Source organism: Artemia sp. Qi Xiang Cuo, chromosome 10, assembly GCF_049724085.1.
Source record: "Artemia sp. Qi Xiang Cuo chromosome 10, ASM4972408v1, whole genome shotgun sequence".
NCBI classification, from domain to species: Eukaryota; Metazoa; Arthropoda; class Branchiopoda; order Anostraca; family Artemiidae; genus Artemia; species Artemia sp. Qi Xiang Cuo.
The window spans coordinates 21,578,975-21,590,793 of NC_142803.1; positions in this window are offsets into that span (position 1 = coordinate 21,578,975).

Below are 11,819 nucleotides of genomic sequence, written 5' to 3' on the forward strand. Positions count from 1 at the left end.
GTATTTTAGTTTTAATTACAAAAGTGACTAGATGTTGCAATTTCCTTTAAAATGAGCTGTTATACAGCTCTCTATGATTTTCCAGTGCCCAGCTAGGTGAGGAGAAAAAAAAGCGGAAAGAAAAAAATATCCTGTTTGTGGAGAATAACGTGGTTAAAGTCAATTTTCTTGATTTTCAAGACAATATATTTTCTTTGTTATTCAATCCAAAGAGCGGTAAGTTTCCTTTATAGGGGTTTTGGACAAGGTGGTTCTAATGGTGTAATTTTTGTTTTGATCTGACTCTTTTTTTAGGAGTTAGGGGTTTTTATATTTCTTAACATTGGACGTGATCGTCTCTTACTAGGTTGCTAGCTACCGCTGCAACCCATAAATAGTTACTATGTGCCGTGGTTTGTTCTTTACTAGGTTTCAGCTATATCCGATGAAATTTATGCTATAAGAGATCATAAAACAATTAATTAGCTTTCTATATATATCTCATATGGTTTAGTGGCTTAGGGTAGTTGGCTTTCAATTAATTATCTTGGGTTCGAATCCCGGTGTGGGAATTATTTTTAAACAAAATTAGATGAAATTAATAAGCTAATTTGACATGACATAGTAGGTAACTAAGGGCAAGAGTTCGTTCTTTGCTATAACAACCAGGATGACGTCAGTTACAACTTGGAATTCGTTTTATGTTATATCATTACAAACAGGAAAAAGCCTACGGCTTTTTCTTCTTTGAAACAGTAAGAGACGAACCACAAGTAACTGCCCCTGGAACCACAATATATCAGTTACTATGCATGAGCGATCGTTCTTTACTGTAAATTCTATTAGTAGAAATTTGGATTGTTCTATTTTGATATTGTTTTTGGTTATTCTTTCTTTTTTTCCACTCGCGTGAGACCATATTTTTTCAAGATTTAAAATTATTAAGCACACAAAATCCCGTGTCGAGTATCTAAAACCTAGCATAAAACAAAACTAATTTTAAAATTTTCAGGTATTTATCTTGTTTGAATTACAAAATTAGTATTATTGGTTAGACACCATAAATATTTTTGCAGTTTAAATAATAAGTTTAGTGATTCTGGACTGAAAACTAAAATAATTGCAATTATGAGACAATAATATGGAGATATGTACTTTACGGGTTACAGGATACAATAATAAATTTGAACTGAGATGAAAAAAAAATTTCTTCCAGGAGACAAAAAGCAAAACTAATTTTAGAATTTTCATGTATTTTTGTTGTTTAAATTAAAAAATTACTATTACTGATTAGGCATCATAAATATTTTTGCAGTTTACATAATAATTTTAGCGATTAAGCCAAAAAAGAAAATTTTGGTTCCAGGAGTTTCGGTTACTATTGAGACAAGTAGCTATTATTACTATAGAGTTCATTACATGGACTGTTTTATTGCTTCAAAATTCAAATATCTTTGAAAAGACTGCAGTATGAAAATACATCAAAAATGCAATTTTTTTGACAAAATTGATTCTACTTTAAAAAGTATTTTATTTTTAAATACAAAAGTGACTAGATGTTGCAATTTCCTTTAAAATGAGCTATTATACAGCTCTCTATGATTTTCCAGTGCCCAGCTAGCTGAGCAGAAAGAAAAAGCGGAAAGAAAAAAATATCCCGTTTGTGGAGAATAACGTGGTAAAAGTCAATTTTCTTGATTTTCAAGCCAATATATTTTCTTTGTTATTCAAGCCAAAGGGAGGTAAGTTTCCTTTATAGAGGATTCGGACAAGGCGGTTCTAATGGTGTACTTTTTGTTTTGATCTGACTCTTTTTTTAGGAGTTGGGGGGTTTTATATTTCTTGACATTGGAGGTGATCGTCTCTTACTAGGTTGCTAGCTACCGCTGCAACCCGGATTCCTTTAAAATGAGCTATTATACAGCTCTCTATGATTTTCCAGTGCCCAGCTAGCTGAGGAGAAAAATCAAGCGGAAAGAAAAAAAATATCCCGTTTGTGGAGAATAACGTGGTAAAAGTCTATTTTCTTGATTTTCAAGCCAATATATTTTCTTTGTTATTCAAGCCAAAGGGCGATAAGATTCCTTTATAGAGGATTCGGACAAGGCGGTTCTAATGGTGGACTTTTTGTTTTGATCTGACTCTTTTTTTAGGAGTTGGGGGGTTTTATATTTCTTAACATTGGAGGTGATCGTCTCTTACTAGGTTGCTAGCTACCGCTGCAACCCGGATCAATTGTAACCTTTTATGACGTCATATATACCACAGACCTCTTTTCTTTCTCCCGTTGCATTAGTTACTATGAGATAGACTTCGGTCCTTACTGTAAATGTTCAAACCAAAGGGCGGTAAGTTTCCTCTCAAGGGTTTTCGGACAAGGCAGTTCTAATGGTGTACTTTTTGTTTTGATCTGACTCCTTTCTTAGGAACTATGAAGGTTTTACATTTCTTAACATTGGACGTGATCGTCTCTTACTAGGTTGCTAGCTACCGCTGCAACCCGGATTACTAACCTATACTATACTTAAGTGGCGTATAAAATTTATTATAGGCAAAAGGTCGTTCTTTATTATAATTTGTTTTGATCTGACTCTTTTTTTAAGAACTATGGGTTTTTATATTTCTTAACATTGGACGTGATCATCTCTTACTAGGTTGCTAGCTACCGCTGCAACCCGGAGGTTGCTAGCTACCGCTGCAACCCGGATGAACAACTCTCCACGATTTTCCAGTGCCAAGCTATCTGTGGAATTACTAACCTATACTATAATTAAGTGGCGTATAAAATTTAGTATAAGCAAGAGGTCGTTCTTTAGTATAACTAGCGCGCTGTCTATGATAATAAACTGATTACACACAGGAAAAAGCCTACGGCTTTTTCTTCTTTGAAATAGTAAGAGACGAGTCTCAAGCAATCAAGTAGCTAGCTGTAGTTTAGTAGTTTAGTAGTGTAGTTTTTTTTTATCTGACTTCTTTTTTAGGATCTATGGGTCTTTATATTTCTTATCATTGGACGTGATCGTCTATGACTTGGTTGCTAGCTACCGCTGCAACCCGGAGGTATGTATGTCTTCAGATGAAACTCTCAATAAGCTCAAGTGTTCTAGCCATTTCAATAATCTCCCCGGATCTTTACTATAACTTTCATGTAAAACTAGCAAAACATTTTTTAAGCCTGATGAAGATTTAACTAATGTGTCAAAAGTAAGGTTGCAAGTCAACGATTTTGTTTTGGCCTTATTATAATTTATTATACTATAGTGAAGTTGCGTATGCAAGTTAGTATAGGGAAGAGTTCGATCTTTATTATATTTTCAACAGCATCCGCTCTTTCAAAGAGAATTTTAATCTGTAATTTCGAATACTTTTCGTGATCCCGATAAAACATGCGTAAAATGTTTCTCAATTTACAAAGATCAGCCTGCATTTTTGCCATCTTCTTGTATTTCTGAATGTAATTTTTCCCTTTGTCCTTATGCGTTCTTCGGTACAACCTCGCAGAGAATTTAATTTTTTCATTATAGCTTTTGTCACCCCAGTATCTACCCATTATTCTGGTAGCAACTTTTTTCTTATGTTTGTTTCGGTAATCTATATCGTTATCATACCGTTCCTTGCTCTTTTGTTTCGCTGTCTCAATTTTCCCTTCTCGATACCCCTGATCCGTAAGATACCTCTGTTTTGCTCTGTCATATTTCATTTTCTTAAATCCTGGATCACAAGACATCTTAGTAGCAATCCTTACGCGTGCTCGAGCTTTATTGCGTTTGGTGGCATTTTTATCTCTTTTAAATAAACTTTTCTTATATTTCAGGATGTTAGCTTTATTTTTTGTGTAGTAAAGTTTTCTATTAGTAGAAATTTGGATTGTTCTATTTTGATATTGTTTTTGGTTATTCTTTCTTTTTTTCCACTCGCGTGAGACCATATTTTTTCAAGATTTAAAATTATTAAGCACACAAAATCCCGTGTCGAGTATCTAAAACCTAGCATAAAACAAAACTAATTTTAAAATTTTCAGGTATTTATCTTGTTTGAATTACAAAATTAGTATTATTGGTTAGACACCATAAATATTTTTGCAGTTTAAATAATAAGTTTAGTGATTCTGGACTGAAAACTAAAATAATTGCAATTATGAGACAATAATATGGAGATATGTACTTTACGGGTTACAGGATACAATAATAAATTTGAACTGAGATGAAAAAAAAATTTCTTCCAGGAGACAAAAAGCAAAACTAATTTTAGAATTTTCATGTATTTTTGTTGTTTAAATTAAAAAATTACTATTACTGATTAGGCATCATAAATATTTTTGCAGTTTACATAATAATTTTAGCGGTTAAGCCAAAAAAGAAAATTTTGGTTCCAGGAGTTTCGGTTACTATTGAGACAAGTAGCTATTATTACTATAGAGTTCATTACATGGACTGTTTTATTGCTTCAAAATTCAAATATCTTTGAAAAGACTGCAGTATGAAAATACATCAAAAATGCAATTTTTTTGACAAAATTGATTCTACTTTAAAAAGTATTTTATTTTTAAATACAAAAATGACTAGATGTTGCAATTTCCTTTAAAATGAGCTATTATACAGCTCTCTATGATTTTCCAGTGCCCAGCTAGCTGAGCAGAAAGAAAAAGCGGAAAGAAAAAAATATCCCGTTTGTGGAGAATAACGTGGTAAAAGTCAATTTTCTTGATTTTCAAGCCAATATATTTTCTTTGTTATTCAAGCCAAAGGGAGGTAAGTTTCCTTTATAGAGGATTCGGACAAGGCGGTTCTAATGGTGTACTTTTTGTTTTGATCTGACTCTTTTTTTAGGAGTTGGGGGGTTTTATATTTCTTGACATTGGAGGTGATCGTCTCTTACTAGGTTGCTAGCTACCGCTGCAACCCGGATTCGTGATCCCGATAAAACATGCGTAAAATGTTTCTCAATTTACAAAGATCAGCCTGCATTTTTGCCATCTTCTTGTATTTCTGAATGTAATTTTTCCCTTTGTCCTTATGCGTTCTTCGGTACAACCTCGCAGAGAATTTAATTTCTTCATTATAGCTTTTGTCACCCCAGTATCTACCCATTATTCTGGTAGCAACTTTTTTCTTATGTTTGTTTCGGTAATCTATATCGTTATCATACCTTTCCTTGCTCTTTTGTTTCGCTGTCTCAATTTTCCCTTCTCGATACCCCTGATCCGTAAGATACCTCTGTTTTGCTCTGTCATATTTCATTTTCTTAAATCCTGGATCACAAGACATCTTAGTAGCAATCCTTACGCGTGCTCGAGCTTTATTGCGTTTGGTGGCATTTTTATCTCTTTTAAATAAACTTTTCTGATATTTCAGGATGTTAGCTTTATTTTTTGTGTAGTAAAGTTTTCTATTAGTAGAAATTTGGATTGTTCTATTTTGATATTGTTTTTGGTTATTCTTTCTTTTTTCCACTCGCGTGAGATCATATTTTTTCAAGGTTTAAAATTATTAAGCACACAAAATCCCGTGTCGAGTATCTAAAACCTAGCATAAAACAAAACTAATTTTAAAATTTTCAGGTATTTATCTTGTTTGAATTACAAAATTAGTATTATTGGTTAGACACCATAAATATTTTTGCAGTTTACATAATAAGTTTAGTGATTCTGGACTGAAAACTAAAATAATTGCAATTATGAGACAATAATATGGAGATATGTACTTTACGGGTTACAAACCAAAAAAAGCTTGGTTCCAGGATACAATAATAAATTTGAACTGAGATGAAAAAAAAATTTCTTCCAGGAGACAAAAAGCAAAACTAATTTTAGAATTTTCATGTATTTTTGTTGTTTAAATTAAAAAATTACTATTACTGATTAGGTATCATAAATATTTTTGCAGTTTACATAATAATTTTAGCGATTAAGCCAAAAAAGAAAATTTTGGTTCCAGGAGTTTCGGTTACTATTGAGACAAGTAGCTATTATTACTATAGAGTTCATTACATGGACTGTTTTATTGCTTCAAAATTCAAATATCTTTGAAAAGACTGCAGTATGAAAATACATCAAAAATGCAATTTTTTTGACAAAATTGATTCTACTTTAAAAAGTATTTTATTTTTAAATACAAAAGTGACTAGATGTTGCAATTTCCTTTAAAATGAGCTATTTTACAGCTCTCTATGATTTTCCAGTGCCCAGCTAGCTGAGCAGAAAAAAAAAGCGGAAAGAAAAAATATCTCGTTTGTGGAGAATAACGTGGTAAAAGTCAATTTTCTTGATTTTCAAGCCAATATATTTTCTTTGTTATTCAAGCCAAAGGGCGGTAAGTTTCCTTTATAGAGGATTCGGACAAGGCGGTTCTAATGGTGTACTTTTTGTTTTGATCTGACTCTGTTTTTAGGAGTTGGGGGGTTTTATATTTCTTAACATTGGACGTGATCGTCTCTTACTAGGTTGCTAGCTACCGCTGCAACCCGGATTCTTTTTTGAAATAGTAAGAGACGAAACTCAAGCAGTCAAGTAGCTAACTAAGTCCAATGTATGCAGTGGTTTGTTATTTCAATGATCGTCTTTTAATGTAATTCAAGCCAATATATTTTCTTTGTTATTCAAGCCAAAGGGCGGTAAGTTTCCTTTATAGAGGATTCGGACAAGGCGGTTCTAATGGTGTACTTTTTGTTTTGATCTGACTCTTTTTTTAGGAGTTGGGGGGTTTTATATTTCTTGACATTGGAGGTGATCGTCTCTTACTAGGTTGCTAGCTACCGCTGCAACCTGGATCCATGTTTTAATTACAAAAGGTTTTTAACCCCATTAATTTCCTTCAAAATGAGCCTTTGAACAACTCTCTACAATGTTGCAGTGCCATGCTATCTGTTGAATTACTAACCTATACTATAATTAAGTGGCGTATAAAATTTAGTATAGGCAAGAGATCGTTCTTTATTATAAAATTTTCTAAGAAGTACGCCTCCGTATATTCACTGTGTTGTCGAACATTTTCCATTGCATCTATAAACTGTTCCGCAGTTGCCAATCCATACCTTGGAAGCTTTTCGTTAAACTGACAACATTTCTTTTGGATATTGCCATGAAGCTTTGCCAAAGCATTTCTAGCCGACTTTTCAACAGCATCCGCTCTTTCAAAGAGAATTTTAATCTGTAATTTCGAATACTTTTCGTGATCCCGATAAAACATGCGTAAAATGTTTCTCAATTTACAAAGATCAGCCTGCATTTTTGCCATCTTCTTGTATTTCTGAATGTAATTTTTCCCTTTGTCCTTATGCGTTCTTCGGTACAACCTCGCAGAGAATTTAATTTTTTCATTATAGCTTTTGTCACCCCAGTATCTACCCATTATTCTGGTAGCAACTTTTTTCTTATGTTTGTTTCGGTAATCTATATCGTTATCATACCGTTCCTTGCTCTTTTGTTTCGCTGTCTCAATTTTCCCTTCTCGATACCCCTGATCCGTAAGATACCTCTGTTTTGCTCTGTCATATTTCATTTTCTTAAATCCTGGATCACAAGACATCTTAGTAGCAATCCTTACGCGTGCTCGAGCTTTATTGCGTTTGGTGGCATTTTTATCTCTTTTAAATAAACTTTTCTTATATTTCAGGATGTTAGCTTTATTTTTTGTGTAGTAAAGTTTTCTATTAGTAGAAATTTGGATTGTTCTATTTTGATATTGTTTTTGGTTATTCTTTCTTTTTTTCCACTCGCGTGAGACCATATTTTTTCAAGATTTAAAATTATTAAGCACACAAAATCCCGTGTCGAGTATCTAAAACCTAGCATAAAACAAAACTAATTTTAAAATTTTCAGGTATTTATCTTGTTTGAATTACAAAATTAGTATTATTGGTTAGACACCATAAATATTTTTGCAGTTTAAATAATAAGTTTAGTGATTCTGGACTGAAAACTAAAATAATTGCAATTATGAGACAATAATATGGAGATATGTACTTTACGGGTTACAGGATACAATAATAAATTTGAACTGAGATGAAAAAAAATTTCTTCCAGGAGACAAAAAGCAAAACTAATTTTAGAATTTTCATGTATTTTTGTTGTTTAAATTAAAAAATTACTATTACTGATTAGGCATCATAAATATTTTTGCAGTTTACATAATAATTTTAGCGATTAAGCCAAAAAAGAAAATTTTGGTTCCAGGAGTTTCGGTTACTATTGAGACAAGTAGCTATTATTACTATAGAGTTCATTACATGGACTGTTTTATTGCTTCAAAATTCAAATATCTTTGAAAAGACTGCAGTATGAAAATACATCAAAAATGCAATTTTTTTGACAAAATTGATTCTACTTTAAAAAGTATTTTATTTTTAAATACAAAAGTGACTAGATGTTGCAATTTCCTTTAAAATGAGCTATTATACAGCTCTCTATGATTTTCCAGTGCCCAGCTAGCTGAGCAGAAAGAAAAAGCGGAAAGAAAAAAATATCCCGTTTGTGGAGAATAACGTGGTAAAAGTCAATTTTCTTGATTTTCAAGCCAATATATTTTCTTTGTTATTCAAGCCAAAGGGAGGTAAGTTTCCTTTATAGAGGATTCGGACAAGGCGGTTCTAATGGTGTACTTTTTGTTTTGATCTGACTCTTTTTTTAGGAGTTGGGGGGTTTTATATTTCTTGACATTGGAGGTGATCGTCTCTTACTAGGTTGCTAGCTACCGCTGCAACCCGGATTATGACGTCACTCTATTCACGTCATAGCTCTAATATAAAACTATGATGACGTTCATTATTTATCTAGTAGGGTTTCAGACAAGGTATTTCTAATGATGTACTTTTGTTTTGATCTGACTCTATTTTTAGGAGTTTTGGGTTTTTATATTTCTTAGCATTGGACTGATCGTCTCTTACTAGGTTGCTAGCTACTGCTGCAACCCAAATTCACATATATATTTATTTATGAGAGGCAGCCTGGCCGAGTGGTCCAAGGCACTGGTGTTAGCCACCAGTCTCTTCAGAGGCGTGGGTTCAATTCTTACCGCTGGTATACGATTATGTTTGAAAGACTGCAGTGTGAAAAGACATCAAAATGCAGTTTTTGGTGGAAAAATTTATTCTCTTTTAGAAATAATTTATTTTAGTTACTATAGATTTTTAACCCAATTAATTTCCTTTAAAATGAGCTATTGAACAACCCTCTACGATGTTCCAGTGCCAAGCTATCTCTGGATACAAAAGAAAAAAAAAAGAAAAAAGAAAAAAATATCCCGTTTAGGCAGAATGTTGTAGTAGCTGCCACTTCTCTTGATTTTCAAGCCAATATATTTCCCTTGCTGTTCAAGCCAAGGGACAGAAATTTTACTATGCAGGGGTTTCGGACAAGGCGGTTCTAATGGTGTACTTTTTGTTTTGATTTGACTCTTTTTTTAAGAGCTATGGGTTTTTATATTTCTTAACATTGGACGTGATCGTCTCTTACTAGGTTGCTAGCTACCGCTGCAACCCGGATTGCTAGCGACCGCTGCAACCCGGACAACCCGGAAAAAAATATCCCGTTTAGGCAGAATGTTGTAGTAGCTGCCACTTTTCTTGATTTTCAAACCAATATGTTTCCCTTGCTGTTCAAGCCAAAGGGCGGTAAGTTTTCTTTCAAGGGTTTTCAGACAAGGCGGCTCTAAAGGTGTACTTTTGAATTTGATCTGACTCCTTTTTTAGGAACTATGGGTTTTTACATTTCTTAACACTGGACGTGATCGTCTCTTACTAGGTTGCTAGCTACCGCAGCAACCCGGAAAAATGGTACGATGAAATAATAATATGCAAATGGTTCTTAAATCATGCTGTATTATAGTTCCATATGGTTTAGCGGATATGATAGCTGGCTTTCATCTAGAAGGCCCGGGTTCGATTCCCGGTAGTGGAAAATTTTTAACTCTATAATCTTCGAACATTAGAAGCTCTAAACCTTTTATATAATCTATAATGAGCCACATCGATCCTTTATGTAATTTTAACTGTATAATCTTCGAACATTTGAAACTTTTATAATTTATAATGATGTATAATATAAATACTGTAATCTTAACTATAGTGAAGTTGCCTATGCCAGTTAGTATAGGGAAGAGTTCGATCTTTATTATAATATTTGATGCGGTAATCTTCATCATTGTGATAACTATCCTTGAACTTTTGTTTGGCTGTCTCAATTTTTGCATGTCTATAATCTTCATCATTGAGATAACACATCTTGCTGTTTTGTTTTGCTCTCTCAATTATTACTTCTCGATACGCCTGGTCGGTTGAATACCTTTGCTTTTTTCTTTTCAAGTTGCTATCTCTGTTGTTTGTGTAGTACTGTTTTTTCAACTTGCGTATAGCTTGCTTGATTGAAACCATTATGTAATTATGAATGAGAACATTTACAGTTCTGACGCTTCTTATATAGTAATTAAAACTATTATTCAGACACCATAAATATTTTTGCAGTTTATAACTTTAGCGATTCTGAACTAAAAACGAAAATAAAATAAAAATTATTTTTTTCAATTTTTACGTCACGTCGCTCATTAAGTCATATATGGTTATTAGTACACAATAGGTTTTAGATATTGCGTCATGTCACTTATTACGTCATATATGGTTATTAGTAGATAATCGGTAAAATATTCGTTCTTTATTATAAAAAACTAACTCAGTCCAATATATGCAATGGTGTGCTTTTCTAATGATCGTCCTTTAATATAAGGTTCAAATTTTACCGCTGGTATACGATTATGTTTGAAAGACTGCAGTGTGAAAAGACATCGAAAATGCAGTTTTTGGTGGAAAAATTTATTCTCTTTTAGAAATAATTTATTTTAGTTACAAAAGGTTTTTAACCCAATTAATTTCATTTAAAATGAGCTATTGAACAACTCTCTACGATGTTTAAGTGCCAAGCTATCTCTGGAAACAAAGAAAAAAAAGAAAAAAATATCCCGTTTAGGAAGAATGTTGTAGTAGCTGCCACTTTTCTTGATTTTCAAGCCAATATATTTCCCTTTCTGTTCAAGCCAAGGGACAGAAAGTTTCCTATACAGGGGTTTCGGACAAGGCGGTTCTAATGGTGTACTTTTTGTTTTGATCTGACTCCTTTTTTAGGAGCTATGGGTTTTTATATTTCTTAACATTGGACGTGATCGTCTCTTACTAGGTTGCTAGCTACCGCTGCAACCCGGATAGCTACCGCTGCAACCCGGATTACAACTTGGGTTTCCTTTTATGCTATATCATTACAAACAGGAAAAAGCCTACGGCTTTTTCTTCCTTGAAATAGTAAGAGACGAACCTCAAGTAACTACCCCTGGAACCACCATATATCAGTTACTATGGATGACAGATTGTTCTTTACTGTAATTAGGAGCTATGGGTTTTTATATTTCTTAACATTGGACGTGATTGTCTCTTACTAGGTTGCTAGCTACCGCTGCAACCCAGACTGTATTACAAACAGAAGAAAGCCTATGGCTTTTTCTTAATTGGAATAGATAGAGACAACCTGGCAACAACTTACGATTATGACATCATTGATCAATCTTTAACACGAAATTCTAATCTCATTTTATTTACTATGGGCAGGAAGTTTGTTCTTTATTGTAATTTTCTATTAGTAGAAATTTGGATTGTTCTATTTTGATATTGTTTTTGGTTATTCTTTCTTTTTTTCCACTCGCTTGAGACCATATTTTTTCAAGGTTTAAAATTATTAAGCACACAAAATCCCGTGTCGAGTATCTAAAACCTAGCATAAAACAAAACTAATTTTAAAATTTTCAGGTATTTATCTTGTTTGAATTACAAAATTAGTATTATTGGTTAGACACCATAAA